Raw genomic sequence first — 24,340 nt, 5'->3', positions numbered from 1 at the left:
TGCTGGGAATTTTATTGCACTATTTTATTCAAAAAAAATCTGCAGCTGAAGCACACAGAATTCTTGTTGAGACTTACGGCAACCATGCTCTGTCGGAAACAACATGCAGAGATTGGTTTAGACGCTTCAAAAATAATGATTTTGATGTTGAAGATAAAGAACGATCTGGTGCACCAAAAAAGTTTGAAGACAAGGAATTAGAGGCATTACTTCGTGAAGACATGAGTCTTCACGAAGTAATGCCTCTAATGAGTCTTCACGAAGTAATGCCTCTAATTCCTTCTCTAATGCCAGACGCTAGCTGAACTTTCAGAATCATTAGGAGTTGATCACACAACAGTTTCGAAACGTTTAAAAGGATTAGGAATGATTCAAAAGCAAGGACATTAAGTGCCGTACGAGTTGAAGCCGAGAGATGTTGAACGGCGTCTTTTCACATGTGAACAGCTGCTTCAACGGCAGAAAAGGAAAGGTTTTCTGCATCGTATCGTGACAGGTGACGAAAAATGGATACACTACGATAACCCTAAGCGTAGAAAATCGTGGGGTAAGCCCAGTCATGCATCATCATCAGCAAGGCCGAATATCCCATGGTTCAAAGCTTCTGCTCTGCATTTGGTGGGATCAGCTAGGTGTAGTTTATTACGAGCTGCTCAAACCAAACAAAACTATCACGGGAGATCGCTATAAACTACAATTGATGCGTTTGAGCCAAGCATTGAAGGAAAAACGGCCGCTATATGAGCAGAGACACGACAAAGTGATTTTGCAACATGATAATGCTTGGCCACATGTTACACAACCGGTGAAAACGTACTTGGAAACACTTAAATGGGAAGTCCTACCCCACCCGTCATACAAGGTCTGTTCAAAAAGTATCGGACCTTNACTATGGAAACATTGTAAAGTAATAAGGAAATAATGTATGGTAATGTGGTATGAAACAAAATTTGTTAATAAATATCAGTTAGTTATAAAACAATAACACACTGCCTTCTAGCACTAATCCAAATGATAGTTCCAAAGAAAGTATAACTATCGATAAGTTTATAAGATTATTACAAGAATTTCTAATAAATATAGAAAAACCAAAACATATCACTGCCAAGAACCCAGTGAGTTATATATAGATTTGAATTTCACAAAAGAGAATGAGGTTTGGACAATTATAATGTTGATTTCCTCTGCACTTAAAAGGCTAATTGTAATGCAAATGATGTTCTTTTAATGGTCTTCCAAGCAGTCTTATCCTATAATTATAAATGACCCTTATTTCCCAGCCAATGACTACTAATATCTCCCTAATTTTTCCAGGTAATATGAGCAGAATGTCACCAAAGAGACATGTTTAACAATGATAAGTCGGATATGGTAAGTTCAATGAATGATCTTGTTAATTAATTTTGCATATGTGTAATTGTACTTTTCTTTCACAGAGTTCAATGGAACCTGTTCCTGAAACAAACAATTTGTATTCAACCCAAGCAAATGTGAATGTAACTGGAAATAATTCATGATTTCAAGAAAATGCCTCAAATGCTCAACTATCAGTGCAAATCAATCAGGATGGTCCACCTCCAAACACATTGAATACCAGTCTAAGTTTGTCATCTCCAAACACATCTGATAGCCAGAATACATATACAAGTTCACAAGAAAACACTCAGGATTCATCTCTCAACATTTCTGGTAACTTACTTCAGAACCCCAAGCCTCAGAATAAATCTGGCAGCAGCAATTTGTCGTCATTTCGTCACAGTGAAATGGTATGTTATAATTATTAACAGCTGATCTTTTCTTTTGTATGGGGAAAAGTTTCACTAATGCAGTAGTAGCTGTGTTGCTGCTTAGTAATCGTAATTTTTTTTTTTTTTACAGCGACATGTCAACTCGGGTATTTCAGAATATGAAGGAATGCAGAACTGCTTTGATTTTATTGATAAGAGCTTGATTGCATGGTGCTTTTTGCATGATCCAGACATTCCACTGCTGGCTACTGCTTCAGCTTGATTTGGGAAAACGTCAATCCTAAAAGTGCTCCAGAAGTTCTTTGCAATTCAAATGACCAGATCTGGCATTAGTTGATTGCCTTAAAGAATGTGAAACAGAAAGATGGAAGACTTGTTGAGGACCCAAACTACATGTCAGATCTTCAGCACTTTCAAGACAAAGAAAATTTTCACAATGTGCCATTGCTCTGTGCCTGTGGAAGTCGTCTGCGATCTATACAAACAGTAGTTTTCATGCAACTGTCAACAATACTCTGTTATCTATATAGATTTTGGGACTGTTAGCAGCGCACCTGTGGTTATTACAAGTTTGAATGATGTCAGAGATGCATTTAAGCAGCATTCATATTTGATAGAAGAAATTAAAAGAAAAACTTTTGTGGTCAAGTACGGGGAATAAGAAAATGGGCAGTCATGATGTCAGTACATTTCTCGACTACTATGATGTTGAGCATCGGAACTTTTGGAGGAGCGCAAACAACTGAAGATAGAACGAGGTACTGTACCTGATGAATGGTCTGCTATTGCTAGCAGAATATTCAAGTCTGCATTTCAAAATTGAGCAATCTAGAAAAGGTGTTATTCTACTTGTTGATGAGTTCGATGCCCCCATTTCTGAGGTAATCTTTCAAAAGGAAGAAGAAGAAGATAGATCAAATATCATAGAAATTTCCAGTTTTCTTCGTTTTTGGACATGCAGGCTTCTTAAGGAGTACTGGTTTATGGAAAAGGCACTGGTGACCATCTATGTTGCCTTAGTAGGCATTTTATCACTCGGCATGAATAATATGCAGGTTTGACTTTTCTTGGACTCCCACTGTTTCTCTGAAGCATTTGGATTTAGAGGATGAAATGAAAACACTTGTTTTTGAGCTACTTGAGAGAAATTACTTCCTTGTCAAGAGATGACATTCTGAGAAACATAGATCAGTGGTATAATGGATATCCAACCATTCAGAACAACACAAAGATCTCTAGCATCTACTCCATTTTGTCTTACTTGCAAAGTGGCGAGTATTGGAAGGATAAAGTTGGTTTGAGTTGCTTAGATGCTCTTCTTGCTGAAGAAGTATTTCATGAAAAAGTCTTCCAGCTTATTGGCAATAGCCAACTAACAGTATCAATTGATGTGCTTGAGTGTGTGGATCCTGCGCACACATGCATTTTGAATGAGCTAGTTAATAATCCTGTACCTTGAAACTATGGACCCACAAAACATTGATTTGTACTTACAATTTTTGACTGAATGTGGTTTCTTTACTGTGACCAATAGGACAGACATGAACATTAGTATAAGAATGCCAAATTGTGAGATCAGTCGTTGACTTAGACAGAATGTGCTTTCAGGAATGATTAAGAAGAGATCCTATGAGTTTGACTTGTCCAAAGTTTCTGCACTTATTACAAGCCTACAATCTGTTGAGACCACCAATGTGACATGGAGAAACAACAAAGCACTGTGCATTGCAGTTGCAGAAAATGTTGCAAACTTGTACTCCAATGTGGAGACACCCAGCAACCACTTCAAGATACAAGCTGACCTGTATTTTCTCATAAGGAGATCAGGCAAGTTTTCGAAAGCTGATGCTGAACTTGTGGTTGACACGTGCCCAGAATGGATATATTTTTTTTATCTCAAAGAGAACAGTAGTGGTGGTAGTAGTTAATCATTTCAACACTGGAACCAATATGGATTCTGCTCTTGAGAAAACCTTGAATAGAGGATATCACAGGATCTGTGAAGAGAAATTTCATGGTGACATTACTGTTTTCTGGGTATATATTTAGCTGCCGATGGAAAGGTCTCTCTGATTCACTAACACAAGGTGCGTTTCTATTTCAACACTTGGCGGTATTCCATTTTTATTTAGTTTATACGGTTATAAGTACAATAACACATTTCAGGCACTTTTATTTGATAAGGTCTGTCAGTTGCTTGGTAAACATTGATGGAACGAAAAGTAGAGAAGCTATAATGAGTGAATGAGTGTGTGGACAGCAACAGAAACACCCTGTACACTCTTGGTGGGCAGGTGTAGTTATGAGAAGACTTGCTTGCAATTTATGACTATTCAGGAAAGAAAAGCACCAAAGTTAAAGGTGATTTTGTAAAAATGTTTTGCTTTGTATTGTTTTAATGTTTCATGGCCATTCAGAAATATAATTTTTGTTTTGGAGAAACCAATATTATTTTTATATGAATTTTAAAATGCTCAATTTTGAGAATTGTTTTATTCGATTTTTAAGCTCTGGTTTTTTGAGTGCTCTACAAAAGAATTAAAAATAGCTTACCATCTTGGCAGCAAATCTGCTAATATTTTTATCACAAAATTCTGTGATTGAGGTGAGTTTTTCTCAGTTTTTATGGGATTACACTGGATGTGCTAGAACCCAAGGGTCGTTTTTGAAGTACAGTACCTAGGCATGGTTTTAGGTGATTTTTCTTTGTCTCCCACAATCTATGATTAGTATTGCAGCAGTGGAAAAAAAAATTTCACAGGAAAAGTATTTTTAGAGCATTTTTAGGTTACAAAACCTTGTATTTTCTTATTTTGTTTGTTTTTTTTAAAGATGTGTGTACTATAGAAATTATAAGGTTATTTTTATGTAAAAAGTAGTGATAGGGAGATAAACTTTTCCTTTATTTTTCTCATTTTAGCAGTTTCACTGCCAGGACACTTATCATCATTGAGGTATATGTGCGTCAGTTTTTGTTATTACCCACAAGACCCTGCCCAGAAAATTTGGGGATTTTAAATATTTTGGTTTTTTCATTGAATTTATAGTTATTTTTGATATATTTTTGAGAAGTCTGCCTAGATTTTGATGGTTTTGGGTGATTTTTTTTTCTCCCGACAAGGCACCAGTTAGAAGTAACTATTGTTGTACTACTGGTAATAACCAGCCATTGAAACAAAACTTTCTTATTCTATAAAATTTTGGCAAAAAGGTGACTCAAAACACCAGCTACACCAAAGGCAAGCAGTTAAAGACTTTACCTTTGTAGTTTGCAAGAGATCAGTTCTTATTTGACAGGATTTTCTGATTTGGGTAGTTGGTATAAAAATGCACAAACTTTTATTACTTCTTATCAAAGATATTTTTTTGTGGTAAAAAAGGAAACTTTATTGGTTACTGAAGAGTAAAAATTTAATGTTTGTGGAAAATAGTCATGAAGATGGTATCCGTGCCCAAAGTTCATTGTCTGCGAGCTAATAGCGAGGTTTAGGCCGACTTTTTTGATGCAAAAATGTGTATGTCAAACATTTGGTGCCACCTTCCTGTAAGCCTAGAAGTTTGACAATGGTGTTTGGAACATCAGTGGAATAATGCTTGACGTTCCATTTTTAAATTTTTTTTAATATAGAACAAGGCCACTTACCTAATTAAGATCCAGCAATTTTAAATTCAGGAAGTTTGTGTAAGAATTAAATATTTAGTATAAATTACAAAAAACTTGCTGAATCTAAATATATAAAATTGCTTGTCCTGACTGACTGATTCGTCATCGTCCAGAGCAAACTGCTGAACCTAAAGAGGTGAAATTTGGTACACAGGGTACGTCGTGAAAATGCACACTAAGAAGGGATTTTTCAAAATTCCCCCGACGGGGAGAGGGAGAGCATTAAGGCTTAACCGGAAGAACGGTTTCTACTGTACTATTTTAGATGAGATTTTTTTGTTTTCAACTACGTTTAGTCTTCATTAAGTACTTAGGGATATTAGATTGATAACATTTCGGACATTGTTATAAACATTTTTATTATTTCGATTTTTTAACCAAATGTTTGAACCGTTTTAAATTCAAATTTGTTATTGCATATTGGTTTGATTTATAGAACGATTGATCAAATTGAAAATAGTTTGATTTTCAGCAATTCTCATTATTTTCAGTGGTAGGTGTTATATAACAATAACCATGATTGTTGAAATACAGAATATAAATGGGGTTTGCTTGCAAAACCACCACGGGCGAAGTCGCAGGTAACAGCCTAGTTATTTCATATATTTTCTGCTCTTATATTTGTGTTTCCCCTATAAGCTTTGAGTAAATGATGATAATTTTGCTCTGTGACAAAAAATGATAAATTTTTTGTATTAGCTCTATCTGATATATTAACCTTAAGTTTAACTGATGTAAAATTTTTATTTTTATTCATTTAAATGTTTTCTTTTTCTTTTCAGGATTATTGATTTGCCTTTTTCTAAACTTAAATGGTAAGAACCTTAAACTTTTCTTCATAGTAGTAAGTGTGTTTATAGAATTCAAATTTTATATATAAATTAGGACTTAAGCTCAAAATTTGTAAGATTCTGTCAGATTTATAACTGATATCCAAATCTGAAATTTTAACAAAAATTGGTATAGATCCATAACTGCAAAATTTCCAATCTAGAAACTTGCATGTTTACTGATCTCTTAATTATGATGGATACTGTATCTGTACAGATAACACTTTGATGCTTTTTATATACAAAATTTTATAACTAAAGATAAAAATTGTGAAGAGTGTTAACTTATAAAATGTTATCAAGTGCTATAAATTACTCTTGAATTGCATAAATGCTTGTCTTATCTTTTTTTCATGTGAATTACAGTAGATCCCCCTATAAAACCGTTTCCTATAGTTATGATTCCTATAAAAATTGTGGCAGTATCCGTAAACAACGGTAAAAATAACTCCTATAATACGTAAAACGTCATCGGGCAGCCGAACTACTTTCCCGCCGTCCGTAGCGCCACGCTACGGACGTTTAGGCGGATAAATTGAGTTTAGTATCGTCTGTTCATATAATTATATATAAATTAGGTACTGTACATATAATTATATATTAATTATATATAAATTAGGTACTGTATATATAATTATATATTAACTTAATTTATTGTAACTTTATTATAATTAAATATATATTTTTCGCCGTCTAGCGTCACGCTACGGCGAGTTAGGCGACCTATCGTCTGTCCAGTACTGTAATTTTATACATTTCTTGTGAAAGAAACATTTCTTATTTAACGGCCATAAAAATTATTTATATTAAGGATGTCTCCAAAGGTCAACGAAGTTTTCGCAGAAAAATAATATCAGAAATCGCGGCCGCGGTTTGATGCGCTGTTCCGCGACGAAACCAAGCTTTAGCAACGGGCGTAGTCGAACGGTACACACTCGGTAAGCAATCCTACAATTTTTTGTTTATAACGTAGTTTATACGGATTATTTTCAAAAAAATATACGTATTTTGGAAATGTTGAGTCGAATTAGTCTAGAATCGATTAATTTTATGAAAGAAAACCTTTCAAACAGCCGTAGTCCGTAAACTATGATTCCTACAAAATTGATTCATAAAGAACGGAACGTATCTACCATCTTATAGGGGGATCTACTGTACTAAACTTCTATTAATAGGCTAAACCAGTGTTTCTCAACCTCTAACAAATCGTCGCCCCCTTCAATAAAACCATTATGTAGTATCACCCCTTCACTTCAAAATTCCAATGCCCAGGGCCAAGGCTAATGCCAAATTCATACTGCATTGAATAGACTAGTGACTAGTATAATGTTGTTTGTTTAATTATTGTACAATATAATGAATAAAATATCTAATTATTCTTAATGTAATGTTTTACTATATCTCCCAGAAAATTGATTTTTGCCCCACAAAATAAAAATTGTTGCTAATCGCCCCTCAACATAGGAAAAACGCCCACATGGGGCGATATCACCCTCCGTTGAGAAACACTGAGCTAAACTGTCAACAGATGTGTTTTTGTACCTGCTTCATTTAATGTATGCACTTTTCCAATGCTATGGAAAAAAATTTCATTTAGTGATGATTATTGTTTGGGAATCTCTTTGATTATTATGAAAAAATAATTTTCTGATTTTAATATTAAAATAACTAATTATTTTTAAGTATAATATATTTTAATTAATGGGCTATTTTATTTTCAGTATTTATTTCATCTGTATGCTTTGTTTTATAGCACAAAGGTAAATATTTTTAGTCCCTAGTTGTCTTTAAGAGTAGAATTTAGAGTAGTAGTAATGCTTTTAGAATGTAAGTCTGAAATACACCTTTTCATTTTAGTACTAAAGTTAGAGTTAAACAAATTCTTAGTTTACAAGTTGCACAATATTGAATATATTAATTCATAATGATGATATGTGTATTTGCTACCCTTGAGTATTTTGTGAAGAAATATTTTCTGAATATTAATATTTACTGATGTAAATCTTTTTATTTTACTTTCAATGTACACTAACATTAATTTTATTTTCTGCAGAAAAATCTTAAGCAGATTCATCAATTTAATTGGAGGTAAATATTATTGTCACTAAAATTTTGATTTTTAATTTATGATTAACGATAGGGACAAATGAAATGGAAAAGATTTCTTTAGAACTCTTTAATGTGACTGCTTATTTTAGTTGTCCATAATGACAGTAGCACTCTCTTGTAAAAAGTATTTGAATCTTAAGGTGTTATGGTATTGTACAGCAATAAGGAATTAAGATATGGCAATACAGTATTGAACTATGGAAACATTGTAAAGTAATAAGGAAATAATGTATGGTAATGTGGTATGAAACAAAATTTGTTAATAAATATCAGTTAGTTATAAAACAATAACACACTGCCTTCTAGCACTAATCCAAATGATAGTTCCAAAGAAAGTATAACTATCGATAAGTTTATAAGATTATTACAAGAATTTCTAATAAATATAGAAAAACCAAAACATATCACTGCCAAGAACCCAGTGAGTTATATATAGATTTGAATTTCACAAAAGAGAATGAGGTTTGGACAATTATAATGTTGATTTCCTCTGCACTTAAAAGGCTAATTGTAATGCAAATGATGTTCTTTTAATGGTCTTCCAAGCAGTCTTATCCTATAATTATAAATGACCCTTATTTCCCAGCCAATGACTACTAATATCTCCCTAATTTTTCCAGGTAATATGAGCAGAATGTCACCAAAGAGACATGTTTAACAATGATAAGTCGGATATGGTAAGTTCAATGAATGATCTTGTTAATTAATTTTGCATATGTGTAATTGTACTTTTCTTTCACAGAGTTCAATGGAACCTGTTCCTGAAACAAACAATTTGTATTCAACCCAAGCAAATGTGAATGTAACTGGAAATAATTCATGATTTCAAGAAAATGCCTCAAATGCTCAACTATCAGTGCAAATCAATCAGGATGGTCCACCTCCAAACACATTGAATACCAGTCTAAGTTTGTCATCTCCAAACACATCTGATAGCCAGAATACATATACAAGTTCACAAGAAAACACTCAGGATTCATCTCTCAACATTTCTGGTAACTTACTTCAGAACCCCAAGCCTCAGAATAAATCTGGCAGCAGCAATTTGTCGTCATTTCGTCACAGTGAAATGGTATGTTATAATTATTAACAGCTGATCTTTTCTTTTGTATGGGGAAAAGTTTCACTAATGCAGTAGTAGCTGTGTTGCTGCTTAGTAATCGTAATTTTTTTTTTTTTTACAGCGACATGTCAACTCGGGTATTTCAGAATATGAAGGAATGCAGAACTGCTTTGATTTTATTGATAAGAGCTTGATTGCATGGTGCTTTTTGCATGATCCAGACATTCCACTGCTGGCTACTGCTTCAGCTTGATTTGGGAAAACGTCAATCCTAAAAGTGCTCCAGAAGTTCTTTGCAATTCAAATGACCAGATCTGGCATTAGTTGATTGCCTTAAAGAATGTGAAACAGAAAGATGGAAGACTTGTTGAGGACCCAAACTACATGTCAGATCTTCAGCACTTTCAAGACAAAGAAAATTTTCACAATGTGCCATTGCTCTGTGCCTGTGGAAGTCATCTGCGATCTATACAAACAGTAGTTTTCATGCAACTGTCAACAATACTCTGTTATCTATATAGATTTTGGGACTGTTAGCAGCGCACCTGTGGTTATTACAAGTTTGAATGATGTCAGAGATGCATTTAAGCAGCATTCATATTTGATAGAAGAAATTAAAAGAAAAACTTTTGTGGTCAAGTACGGGGAATAAGAAAATGGGCAGTCATGATGTCAGTACATTTCTCGACTACTATGATGTTGAGCATCGGAACTTTTGGAGGAGCGCAAACAACTGAAGATAGAACGAGGTACTGTACCTGATGAATGGTCTGCTATTGCTAGCAGAATATTCAAGTCTGCATTTCAAAATTGAGCAATCTAGAAAAGGTGTTATTCTACTTGTTGATGAGTTCGATGCCCCCATTTCTGAGGTAATCTTTCAAAAGGAAGAAGAAGAAGATAGATCAAATATCATAGAAATTTCCAGTTTTCTTCGTTTTTGGACATGCAGGCTTCTTAAGGAGTACTGGTTTGTGGAAAAGGCACTGGTGACCATCTATGTTGCCTTAGTAGGCATTTTATCACTCGGCATGAATAATATGCAGGTTTGACTTTTCTTGGACTCCCACTGTTTCTCTGAAGCATTTGGATTTAGAGGATGAAATGAAAACACTTGTTTTTGAGCTACTTGAGAGAAATTACTTCCTTGTCAAGAGATGACATTCTGAGAAACATAGATCAGTGGTATAATGGATATCCAACCATTCAGAACAACACAAAGATCTCTAGCATCTACTCCATTTTGTCTTACTTGCAAAGTGGCGAGTATTGGAAGGATAAAGTTGGTTTGAGTTGCTTAGATGCTCTTCTTGCTGAAGAAGTATTTCATGAAAAAGTCTTCCAGCTTATTGGCAATAGCCAACTAACAGTATCAATTGATGTGCTTGAGTGTGTGGATCCTGCGCACACATGCATTTTGAATGAGCTAGTTAATAATCCTGTACCTTGAAACTATGGACCCACAAAACATTGATTTGTACTTACAATTTTTGACTGAATGTGGTTTCTTTACTGTGACCAATAGGACAGACATGAACATTAGTATAAGAATGCCAAATTGTGAGATCAGTCGTTGACTTAGACAGAATGTGCTTTCAGGAATGATTAAGAAGAGATCCTATGAGTTTGACTTGTCCAAAGTTTCTGCACTTATTACAAGCCTACAATCTGTTGAGACCACCAATGTGACATGGAGAAACAACAAAGCACTGTGCATTGCAGTTGCAGAAAATGTTGCAAACTTGTACTCCAATGTGGAGACACCCAGCAACCACTTCAAGATACAAGCTGACCTGTATTTTCTCATAAGGAGATCAGGCAAGTTTTCGAAAGCTGATGCTGAACTTGTGGTTGACACGTGCCCAGAATGGATATATTTTTTTTATCTCAAAGAGAACAGTAGTGGTGGTAGTAGTTAATCATTTCAACACTGGAACCAATATGGATTCTGCTCTTGAGAAAACCTTGAATAGAGGATATCACAGGATCTGTGAAGAGAAATTTCATGGTGACATTACTGTTTTCTGGGTATATATTTAGCTGCCGATGGAAAGGTCTCTCTGATTCACTAACACAAGGTGCGTTTCTATTTCAACACTTGGCGGTATTCCATCTTTATTTAGTTTATACGGTTATAAGTACAATAACACATTTCAGGCACTTTTATTTGATAAGGTCTGTCAGTTGCTTGGTAAACATTGATGGAACGAAAAGTAGAGAAGCTATAATGAGTGAATGAGTGTGTGGACAGCAACAGAAACACCCTGTACACTCTTGGTGGGCAGGTGTAGTTATGAGAAGACTTGCTTGCAATTTATGACTATTCAGGAAAGAAAAGCACCAAAGTTAAAGGTGATTTTGTAAAAATGTTTTGCTTTGTATTGTTTTAATGTTTCATGGCCATTCAGAAATATAATTTTTGTTTTGGAGAAACCAATATTATTTTTATATGAATTTTAAAATGCTCAATTTTGAGAATTGTTTTATTCGATTTTTAAGCTCTGGTTTTTTGAGTGCTCTACAAAAGAATTAAAAATAGCTTACCATCTTGGCAGCAAATCTGCTAATATTTTTATCACAAAATTCTGTGATTGAGGTGAGTTTTTCTCAGTTTTTATGGGATTACACTGGATGTGCTAGAACCCAAGGGTCGTTTTTGAAGTACAGTACCTAGGCATGGTTTTAGGTGATTTTTCTTTGTCTCCCACAATCTATGATTAGTATTGCAGCAGTGGAAAAAAAAATTTCACAGGAAAAGTATTTTTAGAGCATTTTTAGGTTACAAAACCTTGTATTTTCTTATTTTGTTTGTTTTTTTTAAAGATGTGTGTACTATAGAAATTATAAGGTTATTTTTATGTAAAAAGTAGTGATAGGGAGATAAACTTTTCCTTTATTTTTCTCATTTTAGCAGTTTCACTGCCAGGACACTTATCATCATTGAGGTATATGTGCGTCAGTTTTTGTTATTACCCACAAGACCCTGCCCAGAAAATTTGGGGATTTTAAATATTTTGGTTTTTTCATTGAATTTATAGTTATTTTTGATATATTTTTGAGAAGTCTGCCTAGATTTTGATGGTTTTGGGTGATTTTTTTTTCTCCCGACAAGGCACCAGTTAGAAGTAACTATTGTTGTACTACTGGTAATAACCAGCCATTGAAACAAAACTTTCTTATTCTATAAAATTTTGGCAAAAAGGTGACTCAAAACACCAGCTACACCAAAGGCAAGCAGTTAAAGACTTTACCTTTGTAGTTTGCAAGAGATCAGTTCTTATTTGACAGGATTTTCTGATTTGGGTAGTTGGTATAAAAATGCACAAACTTTTATTACTTCTTATCAAAGATATTTTTTTGTGGTAAAAAAGGAAACTTTATTGGTTACTGAAGAGTAAAAATTTAATGTTTGTGGAAAATAGTCATGAAGATGGTATCCGTGCCCAAAGTTCATTGTCTGCGAGCTAATAGCGAGGTTTAGGCCGACTTTTTTGATGCAAAAATGTGTATGTCAAACATTTGGTGCCACCTTCCTGTAAGCCTAGAAGTTTGACAATGGTGTTTGGAACATCAGTGGAATAATGCTTGACGTTCCATTTTTAAATTTTTTTTAATATAGAACAAGGCCACTTACCTAATTAAGATCCAGCAATTTTAAATTCAGGAAGTTTGTGTAAGAATTAAATATTTAGTATAAATTACAAAAAAACTTGCTGAATTATTTCATATATTTTCTGGTCTTTTTTATATTTGTGTTTCCCCTATAAGCTTTGAGTAAATGATGATAATTTTGCTCTGTGACAAAAAATGATAAATTTTTTGTATTAGCTCTATCTGATATATTAACGTTAAGTTTAATTGATGTAAAATTTTTATTTTTATTCATTTAAATGTTTTCTTTTTCTTTTCAGGATTATTGATTTGCCTTTTTCTAAACTTAAATGGTAAGAACCTTAAACTTTTCTTCATAGTAGTTAGTGTGTTTATAGAATTCAAATTTTATATATAAACTAGCTTACCCGTCGCGCATTGCTGCGATCTCAGAAGAAACGAAATTCAAGCAAACTCAATATGATAAAATTAAATTTACATTTTATCATTTTTATTGAAACTTATTATTATTATTCGTTTTCATCGGGAAAATATTTCAAAGTGTTGTTTCAATTCTATTTATTTATTGGGGTGCTCGTGGATACACGATATTTTTTGTTTTTCCATCTGGTGCATACACGAATAAATCGAAAGGTTTTCCGACGCGTGAGCTGGCCACATACAGTTGTCCATGTGAGAAGCACGGATTCTCCAAATTTAACCCACACACTCGCAGCAATTGTCAGAAGTGCGATATTCCTCAGTTTTATATATATTTTAAAATCCTTTATAATTTTCATTATTTAATTGCTCCTCCTCCTCGGCATGTTGTGAAATTTCTGATAGTTGGATAATAAACCATTTTACTGTAATTTGTCTTTTTAAATTATTTTGAGTCGATATTAAAATTTGGAAAAGGGGGATACCTAGATCGGTAAAATATGCGAATTTCTTCCTACAACTTCGGTCGTTGTTTGGGGTACAGTTAAGGTTTTAACAAAGTTTGAGCCGAATACGTAATTAGCAAAAAAAAGTTGAAATAAAGTGATTAAACAAAAATTATTACAAATATCGTAAATAACAAATGCATATATAGAGATATTTTTTGAAAGGGAGAAATGGTCTTCACAATTTGAAATTGATCGAACACACTGCTTGAATGCTCGTGTAAATGCGCGCCATCTATTGTAGGATAAATGTACTTTGCGGGAGTGAATTAAAAAACTTTCCAAAGTTTCATGGCAATCGTACTATGCCACAAACTTTCGCTGGAGTATATTAAACAACTTCCCAAAGTTTCACAGCAATCGGATAAACGGTGTGGTAATGCATGAAGGACATAGGACAGACACGCAGACATACATTCATTTTTATATATATAGATTAGGACTTAAGCTCAAAATTTGTAAGATTCTGTCAGATTCATAACTGATATCCAAATCTGAAATTTTAACANGGTGTGGTAATGCATGAAGGACATAGGACAGACACGCAGACATACATTCATTTTTATATATATAGATTAGGACTTAAGCTCAAAATTTGTAAGATTCTGTCAGATTCATAACTGATATCCAAATCTGAAATTTTAACAGAAATTGGTATAGATCCATAACTGCAAAATTTCCAATCTACAAACTTGCATGTTTACTGATCTCTGTTTTGATGAATACTGTAGCTGTACAGATAACACTTGGATGCTTTTGTATAGAAAATTTTATAAGTAGAGGTTTAATGTATTTAAAGAACTAATGTCATTTTAATATATACAAAATATAATGTAATAATGCACGAAGCTTCGGCACCATGGGACAGAAGGTTCGACATCACATTTGCGATGACAATTTGTCAGGACTGACACCACTGTGTCTTTGAGGTAGAAACAGAAACCTAGATGGCCACTAATCTCGTTTTGTGCACAAGCGGTTGTGTTTGTAGGTGCTTGGATCTGATACAAGGGATGGTACAGATTGAGGAAATACACCAAACAATTGTAACTAACAAATATCCGTTTATTAAGCTAATTATGCAAATAAGGTTATTAACTCATATTTAAGCTTTAAGGCTTCTTTGCAAGATCTAAGCTGGAGAGAGAGCTTACATCTAGATAAGTTGTATTGATACCTGGTAAGGGATCTGAGATGAATTGAAGAGCTATTGGAGTTCACTTAAATGGAGTTCACTTGGATGGAAGGAGTTCCAGTTTGAATGAGTACAATTTCACGGAGGAAGGTCACTAAGGTAACCGATCGTTGAGGCAACTCTGACTAAGGCAGAAACTTTCATGATGATCATGGATTTATAATACAGAAGTGGATAGCACGCCAACCATTTAATAGGAGAAACTTTTATCATACAGGCGTTAAATTACAAATATTGATAGTATATGTTTGGGAGGACCTCCTTACCAACATATTAAATCCCTGCAACACCCCCACACTTGATTTGCCCCCTTTGTGGATCAATTTGTATAACTTATCTGAAACATATCTAGCTCCATAATTTGGAGGCGCATAGCACATGCACATTATAACTGCATGTGTTGTTATTTAAAAATTGTCTTATGTTCTACTGTTGCTTCCGTTCCAAAACGTTAATATGCTTGGAACGGTCAGTTATTTGTAGTCAAAAAAAGGAATTTAACCGTTTTAACGACCTGATGAAGACGAAAATAATTATCGTCAAAAGCGCAGGCCTCGGAGTCTTTCACTTGTACTCACTTTTCAGGTCATTTTCTCACTTTTCTCACTTTTTTGGTCATTTCCACGTGCTTAAAAATTAGGAAGATGTGGGACCAATCAAAAATAGTTTTAAAGCTAAACAATCTGCCGAATTATCAAACCTATTGGACTAGAATTTTATGAAAAAAATACTCCGCCCGAGCGGGACTCTTAATCGCAACTGCCGCTCAGTGTTGTTAAGTTATCGTCTGTATTTATACGTAACTAGGTAGTCAGTTAATTAAAACAAAAAATAATAATTAAATTTTNAAGAAGGCAAAGCCAAAGGGATTCTTGGAGGAAGTATGTTTCTAGCATAACATCTTCCACCAGCTCAAAAGCAGTCTGGGATAAAAATGAGAAATATGCTTCTCACTCTGTGTCCATGCTGAAAAATAATGGCACAATAATCAGTGATATACAAGATATTGCTGATTTGTTGGGTGAAACATTTTCCTGTTCATCCAGCAATACGCTGGATGAACAGGAAAATGTTTCACCCAACAAATCAGTATACTAGTATATGTATACTAGGAATTTTCAGGCATATAAAGCTCAAACAGAAAAGAAATATTTAAACTTCCATTCTGTATCTAATGAAGAATACAATGTGCCATTCACCAGAATAGAACTACATACAGCACTCTCTCACTCAGGGAATACTGCTGTAGGTCCAGATAAAATCCACTACTGCATGATTAAAAACACAGGTCTGCAAGTAAAAAACTGCATAGGATTTTTATACATTTTCTTATAGATTTCAACTTGGTAAAAAAGAAAAAATACCAGAAAAATTCCATCACGTCAATTTTTTTTGTTACACTCAAGTTTTTGTTTGTATTTAGTGTAAAATTCCTAGTTAACTTAAAATTTAATTTTTTTATTTAAAAAATGGCCTTAAAACGAAGACTTCTCACATTAATTCTATCAATTATAGCTGGACTTGGCAATAAATAAATAAATAAATGTTAATGGTTGAAGAGAGTAGGGGGAGGTGGGTTAAGTAGTTTGTGTTAGGAGGAAGGTCGAATGCTCGTGTAGAAACAGATTAAAAGTTGATAGTAATATTACTGGTGAGGTTGAGCATGTTTCGACATGTTATCTAGGATACTAGGAATAAATATAAACAACCTGTTGTTGGATTAGATCATGTTTCAACAAGCTAAATAAGTTTAGTATCTTGCTCGCCATCTAATGCCACACACAGTTTATATCCAGCATTTGAACGTTACTGAGCTTGTATTTTTATTTCTGGAATGTGGCTCGCAGAGATTGTAATTTCTCCATACAGCTTCTGTTAATTTAATATTACTTCTGGATGTTGCGTAATTGCAAAAAAAATTAACTGATTGCTTATTATAGTGTATTATTGCATAAAGTGTAGAAAAAATATATAAAAAGTATATGTAGAAAAAAGTGTCAAATATTTACTATTTGAAGCAGAAATATATATTGATAAATTTTGAGGCATTGCTTCACAATAACAATTGACATCTGTCCAGGCTAAGTAATTTGAAAAGTAGTGTGAATTATGGCAATAACTTCTCCCCTGCTCTAGATTTTGTTTAAAAGAAAACAGATGTGTCTAGCTAACAGATTACAAAGTTTCAATTTAATTGGAGGTAAATATTATTGTCACTAAAATNGGCTACCTGTATTGCACTCACTTTTTCTGTATTTCAACTCACTTTTCTCACTTTTTCAGAGGGGGAAATGGCACTCCCAGGCCTGAAAGCGCTTGTTGGTCTAGCGACATTTATTTGTAATTTAATGCCTGTATGATAAAAGTTTCTCCTATGATCATCTCCTGTGGATTTTTGAATGAACCAACTGTCCCTGCTAGTTGACGGACGAATCCTTGTCAGACACAACTTCTCTTATGGACACACGAACTCTCTGTCATGCGTTATTCCCTTTTATTGGTGTCCTCCCTCTTTTCCACTTTGCCCTTTTTTTGGCAATGTTGCAGTGTTTATGTCCAATAGTAATTTTTTTTCACTAAGTTCCTGGGCTGTGTTCAGTAACGTGGAACACCCAAGTTAGAATTCTGAGTGGCTTAATGGGCGGAGCTAAGAATACATAAAAGAAGCTAGTGGCGGGAGGAGTCAAGCAATAGATAGAAACGAGTTTAACATCACAGCATAACTAGACTTAGAAAGAATTCTGCATTAGTGAACACAGCTCCAGTGACACATTGATGTGTCATCTTGAAAGGGAAGTGACTCCACAGTGAGATAAATCATATCTTTTACAACTTTCTATAATTTTCCCACAAGTTTTAAAGTTTTTAACTTTGAAAAATTAAATTTTTACTCAAAAATTTCTCAAGCCTGGACTTGCATATTGTTGGTTTTTTTTAAAGTATTTAAGCATGCTTTTATCAAGCATTGAATTTATGGTCAGGTAATTCAAAAAATAACATCTTGTAATTAACTCAAATTATGGAATGCTAAACTTGATAATAAATGAAAGTTGGGGACACTTAGAATCTTTCCTTCTTTTTGTTTTAAAATGAGTAAGAAACAATGCATTTAATGGTCTCTGGACAGGTCCTTACCAAACTATTGTTCTCTACAAATATGAGAAAAGTTTTTCTAAGAATATTTCCAAACATTTCTCACAAGGAAAAAAGCTGATTGAGGAGCACTGACTTAAAAATTTGGGAATAACTGATCAACATGCTCATGTTTTAAACAATTCATAGCAATTTCCCTATTAGAATGTCAACAGTATTAACAGAGATGCACAAGCTGCAGCCCAGGGGCCACATATGGTCCCCTTTCAATGTTTGGTCTGCAGAAGGTACAGGCCAAATCCCTTTTATCAAGTGTGTCTATGGATTACTTGCTCCATTGCAATGTTGTACAACCTGTCAGCTGACATAAATCCTTAATTTCTATTGGAAGAGATGCAAAAAAGGGCAATTTCCCACCATCTGGGGTTGTTGGTCGATTTTCCTCAGTGTGAGAATCAAGAGTCATTCTCCAGCACTCCACATCTTCCTCCAGCCGACACTCGCTGCCCTTTTGCTACACCCAAAGTAGAATATTTGATCAATTGACGATAAACGACTTTAAAGTTCATACCTTCAATCGAGGTAGTCTGTTTAAATTGATGTAAACTCTATCTTACATCCAGATAGGGATTTAGAACTTCCTTATGTACAGTGGAACCTCTATACGACCTTTAACCGTTCCTGATGTTTGGACTTATACCGAATAGGACATATACCAAACCAACCTTTCCCATAAGAAGTAATGTAAAAATGAATCATCTGTTCTCATGTAAAAAAAATGGCTGACTTTAAACATCTTGCTTTCCTGGCTAGTTCCTGCATGATTTTTCATGAGATTGGCATTTATCTTTTTAGCTTTCTCACAAATAATTGCTTCTGATACGCTGTTGCCAGCACACTGTTTTTCAGTTATCCAAAGCAAAAGCAATTTCTCAACATGATCTAATGTCGTCGATCTCTGTTTAGAAATTGATTTAACCCCTTTTGCAACGTTAGCAGATTTAATAATGTCTTTATTTTTCGCGATTGTCCATATAGTCATTCTCAGAATACGGTAGGCAACAGTTAAAATCTCGAACACGCTTGCCACCTTTGCATTTCTCAACAATCTCTTTTATCAGTTCCATAGTAATTCTAATCATTTTTTTAGTTTTCTGTCACTTTTCATTTGCCTTTTTGCGATTCGTGATTAATAAAAATAATAAAATTTTACTTAGGAATTAAAATCAGATGAAATTTAACAAAGTTATAAACCGTTGCACCACGAACGTCTAGTCTGGTCTAGTACAGTGATAGTGCTACTTGTTCATAGATGGTGCATATAATTGAATTAAGTCTTATACCGAGCAAAATTTGTTTCATTTAAACAGGACATATTCTAAAGCAGACGTATACTGAGGTACCATTGTATTTGTATTTTATTTTTTTATTTTCTTGATGTCAAATATCAGCCAAAGTCTTATCACGGATCTACACAGAAAAGTAATAATTTAGTAAATAGCATGCCTAATGCTCAAATTTAGGCTAGTGTTGGGAAAAAATAAAATTACAGAAACCCCACCCAGTGACCCTGCAGGCAGATCTTTCAGATCTGATGCCAAACATGGGTGAGTGACAAGCTTTCTTAACCCCAGATTCCCACATTAACCAGGCCTTTCTTCAGAAAAGGTTGTGCATCCCTGGTATTAACTTGATAAAATTTTATCAAGTGCTATAAATTACTTTGAATTGTGTAAATGCTTGTCTATTATCTTTTTGTCATGTGAATTACTAAACTTTCTATTAATAGGCTAAACTGTCAACAGATGTGTGTTTTTTGTACAGTACCTGCTTCATTTAATGTATGCACTTTCCAATGCTATGGAAAAAAATTTCATTTAGTGATGATTATTGTTTGGGAATCTCTTTGATTATTATGAAAAAATAATTTTCTGATTTTAATATTAAAATAACTAATTATTTTTAAGTATAATATATTTTAATTAATGGGCTATTTTATTTTCAGTATTTATTTCATCTGTATGCTTTGTTTTATAGCACAAAGGTAAATATTTTTAGTCCCTAGTTGTCTTTAAGAGTAGAATTTAGAGTAGTAGTAATGCTTTTAGAATGTAAGTCTGAAATACACCTTTTCATTTTAGTACTAAAGTTAGAGTTAAACAAATTCTTAGTTTACAAGTTGCACAATATTGAATATATTAATTCATAATGATGATATGTGTATTTGCTACCCTTGAGTATTTTGTGAAGAAATATTTTCTGAATATTAATATTTACTGATGTAAATCTTTTTATTTTACTTTCAATGTACACTAACATTAATTTTATTTTCTGCAGAAAAATCTTAAGCAGATTCATCAATTTAATTGGAGGTAAATATTATTGTCACTAAAATTTTGATTTTTAATTTATGATTAACGATAGGGACAAATGAAATGGAAAAGATTTCTTTAGAACTCTTTAATGTGACTGCTTATTTTAGTTGTCCATAATGACAGTAGCACTCTCTTGTAAAAAGTATTTGAATCTTAAGGTGTTATGGTATTGTACAGCAATAAGGAATTAAGATATGGCAATACAGTATTGAACTATGGAAACATTGTAAAGTAATAAGGAAATAATGTATGGTAATGTGGTATGAAACAAAATTTGTTAATAAATATCAGTTAGTTATAAAACAATAACACACTGCCTTCTAGCACTAATCCAAATGATAGTTCCAAAGAAAGTATAACTATCGATAAGTTTATAAGATTATTACAAGAATTTCTAATAAATATAGAAAAACCAAAACATATCACTGCCAAGAACCCAGTGAGTTATATATAGATTTGAATTTCACAAAAGAGAATGAGGTTTGGACAATTATAATGTTGATTTCCTCTGCACTTAAAAGGCTAATTGTAATGCAAATGATGTTCTTTTAATGGTCTTCCAAGCAGTCTTATCCTATAATTATAAATGACCCTTATTTCCCAGCCAATGACTACTAATATCTCCCTAATTTTTCCAGGTAATATGAGCAGAATGTCACCAAAGAGACATGTTTAACAATGATAAGTCGGATATGGTAAGTTCAATGAATGATCTTGTTAATTAATTTTGCATATGTGTAATTGTACTTTTCTTTCACAGAGTTCAATGGAACCTGTTCCTGAAACAAACAATTTGTATTCAACCCAAGCAAATGTGAATGTAACTGGAAATAATTCATGATTTCAAGAAAATGCCTCAAATGCTCAACTATCAGTGCAAATCAATCAGGATGGTCCACCTCCAAACACATTGAATACCAGTCTAAGTTTGTCATCTCCAAACACATCTGATAGCCAGAATACATATACAAGTTCACAAGAAAACACTCAGGATTCATCTCTCAACATTTCTGGTAACTTACTTCAGAACCCCAAGCCTCAGAATAAATCTGGCAGCAGCAATTTGTCGTCATTTCGTCACAGTGAAATGGTATGTTATAATTATTAACAGCTGATCTTTTCTTTTGTATGGGGAAAAGTTTCACTAATGCAGTAGTAGCTGTGTTGCTGCTTAGTAATCGTAATTTTTTTTTTTTTTACAGCGACATGTCAACTCGGGTATTTCAGAATATGAAGGAATGCAGAACTGCTTTGATTTTATTGATAAGAGCTTGATTGCATGGTGCTTTTTGCATGATCCAGACATTCCACTGCTGGCTACTGCTTCAGCTTGATTTGGGAAAACGTCAATCCTAAAAGTGCTCCAGAAGTTCTTTGCAATTCAAATGACCAGATCTGGCATTAGTTGATTGCCTTAAAGAATGTGAAACAGAAAGATGGAAGACTTGTTGAGGACCCAAACTACATGTCAGATCTTCAGCACTTTCAAGACAAAGAAAATTTTCACAATGTGCCATTGCTCTGTGCCTGTGGAAGTCATCTGCGATCTATACAAACAGTAGTTTTCATGCAACTGTCAACAATATTCTGTTATCTATATAGATTTTGGGACTGTTAGCAGCGCACCTGTGGTTATTACAAGTTTGAATGATGTCAGAGATGCATTTAAGCAGCATTCATATTTGATAGAAGAAATTAAAAGAAAAACTTTTGTGGTCAAGTACGGGGAATAAGAAAATGGGCAGTCATGATGTCAGTACATTTCTCGACTACTATGATGTTGAGCATCGGAACTTTTGGAGGAGCGCAAACAACTGAAGATAGAACGAGGTACTGTACCTGATGAATGGTCTGCTATTGCTAGCAGAATATTCAAGTCTGCATTTCAAAATTGAGCAATCTAGAAAAGGTGTTATTCTACTTGTTGATGAGTTCGATGCCCCCATTTCTGAGGTAATCTTTCAAAAGGAAGAAGAAGAAGATAGATCAAATATCATAGAAATTTCCAGTTTTCTTCGTTTTTGGACATGCAGGCTTCTTAAGGAGTACTGGTTTGTGGAAAAGGCACTGGTGACCATCTATGTTGCCTTAGTAGGCATTTTATCACTCGGCATGAATAATATGCAGGTTTGACTTTTCTTGGACTCCCACTGTTTCTCTGAAGCATTTGGATTTAGAGGATGAAATGAAAACACTTGTTTTTGAGCTACTTGAGAGAAATTACTTCCTTGTCAAGAGATGACATTCTGAGAAACATAGATCAGTGGTATAATGGATATCCAACCATTCAGAACAACACAAAGATCTCTAGCATCTACTCCATTTTGTCTTACTTGCAAAGTGGCGAGTATTGGAAGGATAAAGTTGGTTTGAGTTGCTTAGATGCTCTTCTTGCTGAAGAAGTATTTCATGAAAAAGTCTTCCAGCTTATTGGCAATAGCCAACTAACAGTATCAATTGATGTGCTTGAGTGTGTGGATCCTGCGCACACATGCATTTTGAATGAGCTAGTTAATAATCCTGTACCTTGAAACTATGGACCCACAAAACATTGATTTGTACTTACAATTTTTGACTGAATGTGGTTTCTTTACTGTGACCAATAGGACAGACATGAACATTAGTATAAGAATGCCAAATTGTGAGATCAGTCGTTGACTTAGACAGAATGTGCTTTCAGGAATGATTAAGAAGAGATCCTATGAGTTTGACTTGTCCAAAGTTTCTGCACTTATTACAAGCCTACAATCTGTTGAGACCACCAATGTGACATGGAGAAACAACAAAGCACTGTGCATTGCAGTTGCAGAAAATGTTGCAAACTTGTACTCCAATGTGGAGACACCCAGCAACCACTTCAAGATACAAGCTGACCTGTATTTTCTCATAAGGAGATCAGGCAAGTTTTCGAAAGCTGATGCTGAACTTGTGGTTGACACGTGCCCAGAATGGATATATTTTTTTTATCTCAAAGAGAACAGTAGTGGTGGTAGTAGTTAATCATTTCAACACTGGAACCAATATGGATTCTGCTCTTGAGAAAACCTTGAATAGAGGATATCACAGGATCTGTGAAGAGAAATTTCATGGTGACATTACTGTTTTCTGGGTATATATTTAGCTGCCGATGGAAAGGTCTCTCTGATTCACTAACACAAGGTGCGTTTCTATTTCAACACTTGGCGGTATTCCATCTTTATTTAGTTTATACGGTTATAAGTACAATAACACATTTCAGGCACTTTTATTTGATAAGGTCTGTCAGTTGCTTGGTAAACATTGATGGAACGAAAAGTAGAGAAGCTATAATGAGTGAATGAGTGTGTGGACAGCAACAGAAACACCCTGTACACTCTTGGTGGGCAGGTGTAGTTATGAGAAGACTTGCTTGCAATTTATGACTATTCAGGAAAGAAAAGCACCAAAGTTAAAGGTGATTTTGTAAAAATGTTTTGCTTTNCCAGGAACTTTTTTCCATCTATTCATGACCACCTTTCTAACCACTGGGTTAGTCCGGACTATGAAACCACGCAATTCTTCACTGGGCATGGGAGATTCCGGGCCTACTTACAGAGGTTCGGCAAATCTACAACGGACATCTGTACCATCTGTAATTGCCGTGATGGGGTTGAGCACTATGTATACATGTGTCCAATGACCGAGGATGCTAGGCATGAGCTTGCCCTTGCTCTTAGCCACAGGGGAATTAACTGGCCATGTGAACT

The 24,340-nt window shown here is 34.2% G+C and overlaps 1 long non-coding RNA gene across 6 annotated transcripts; it reads left to right on the top strand.

Annotated features, from left to right (window-relative positions):
* Positions 1-929: 929 nt before the first annotated feature.
* LOC111639974 lies at positions 930-24,047 on the top strand. Of its 6 annotated transcripts, none has more exons than XR_002759185.1 (18): positions 930-1,371; positions 1,437-1,766; positions 1,879-3,835; positions 3,933-4,109; positions 6,195-6,227; positions 7,964-8,002; positions 8,296-8,330; positions 8,972-9,028; positions 9,094-9,423; positions 9,536-11,492; positions 11,590-11,766; positions 13,326-13,358; positions 20,246-20,284; positions 20,578-20,612; positions 21,254-21,310; positions 21,376-21,705; positions 21,818-23,774; positions 23,854-24,047. It is a non-coding gene; the product is annotated as an uncharacterized LOC111639974 (long non-coding RNA). The 6 variants fall into 6 exon arrangements; XR_002759183.1 differs by having other exon boundaries at positions 23,872-23,910; XR_002759184.1 differs by having other exon boundaries at positions 11,572-11,766; positions 23,872-23,910.
* Positions 24,048-24,340: the final 293 nt, after the last annotated feature.

The sequence above is a fragment of the Centruroides sculpturatus genome, unplaced genomic scaffold (assembly GCF_000671375.1).
Source record: "Centruroides sculpturatus isolate CEXI.00-Female unplaced genomic scaffold, Cexi_2.0 scaffold1286, whole genome shotgun sequence".
In the NCBI taxonomy this organism is placed as follows: Eukaryota; Metazoa; Arthropoda; class Arachnida; order Scorpiones; family Buthidae; genus Centruroides; species Centruroides sculpturatus.
This window is presented reverse-complemented; position numbering and strand designations above follow the sequence as displayed.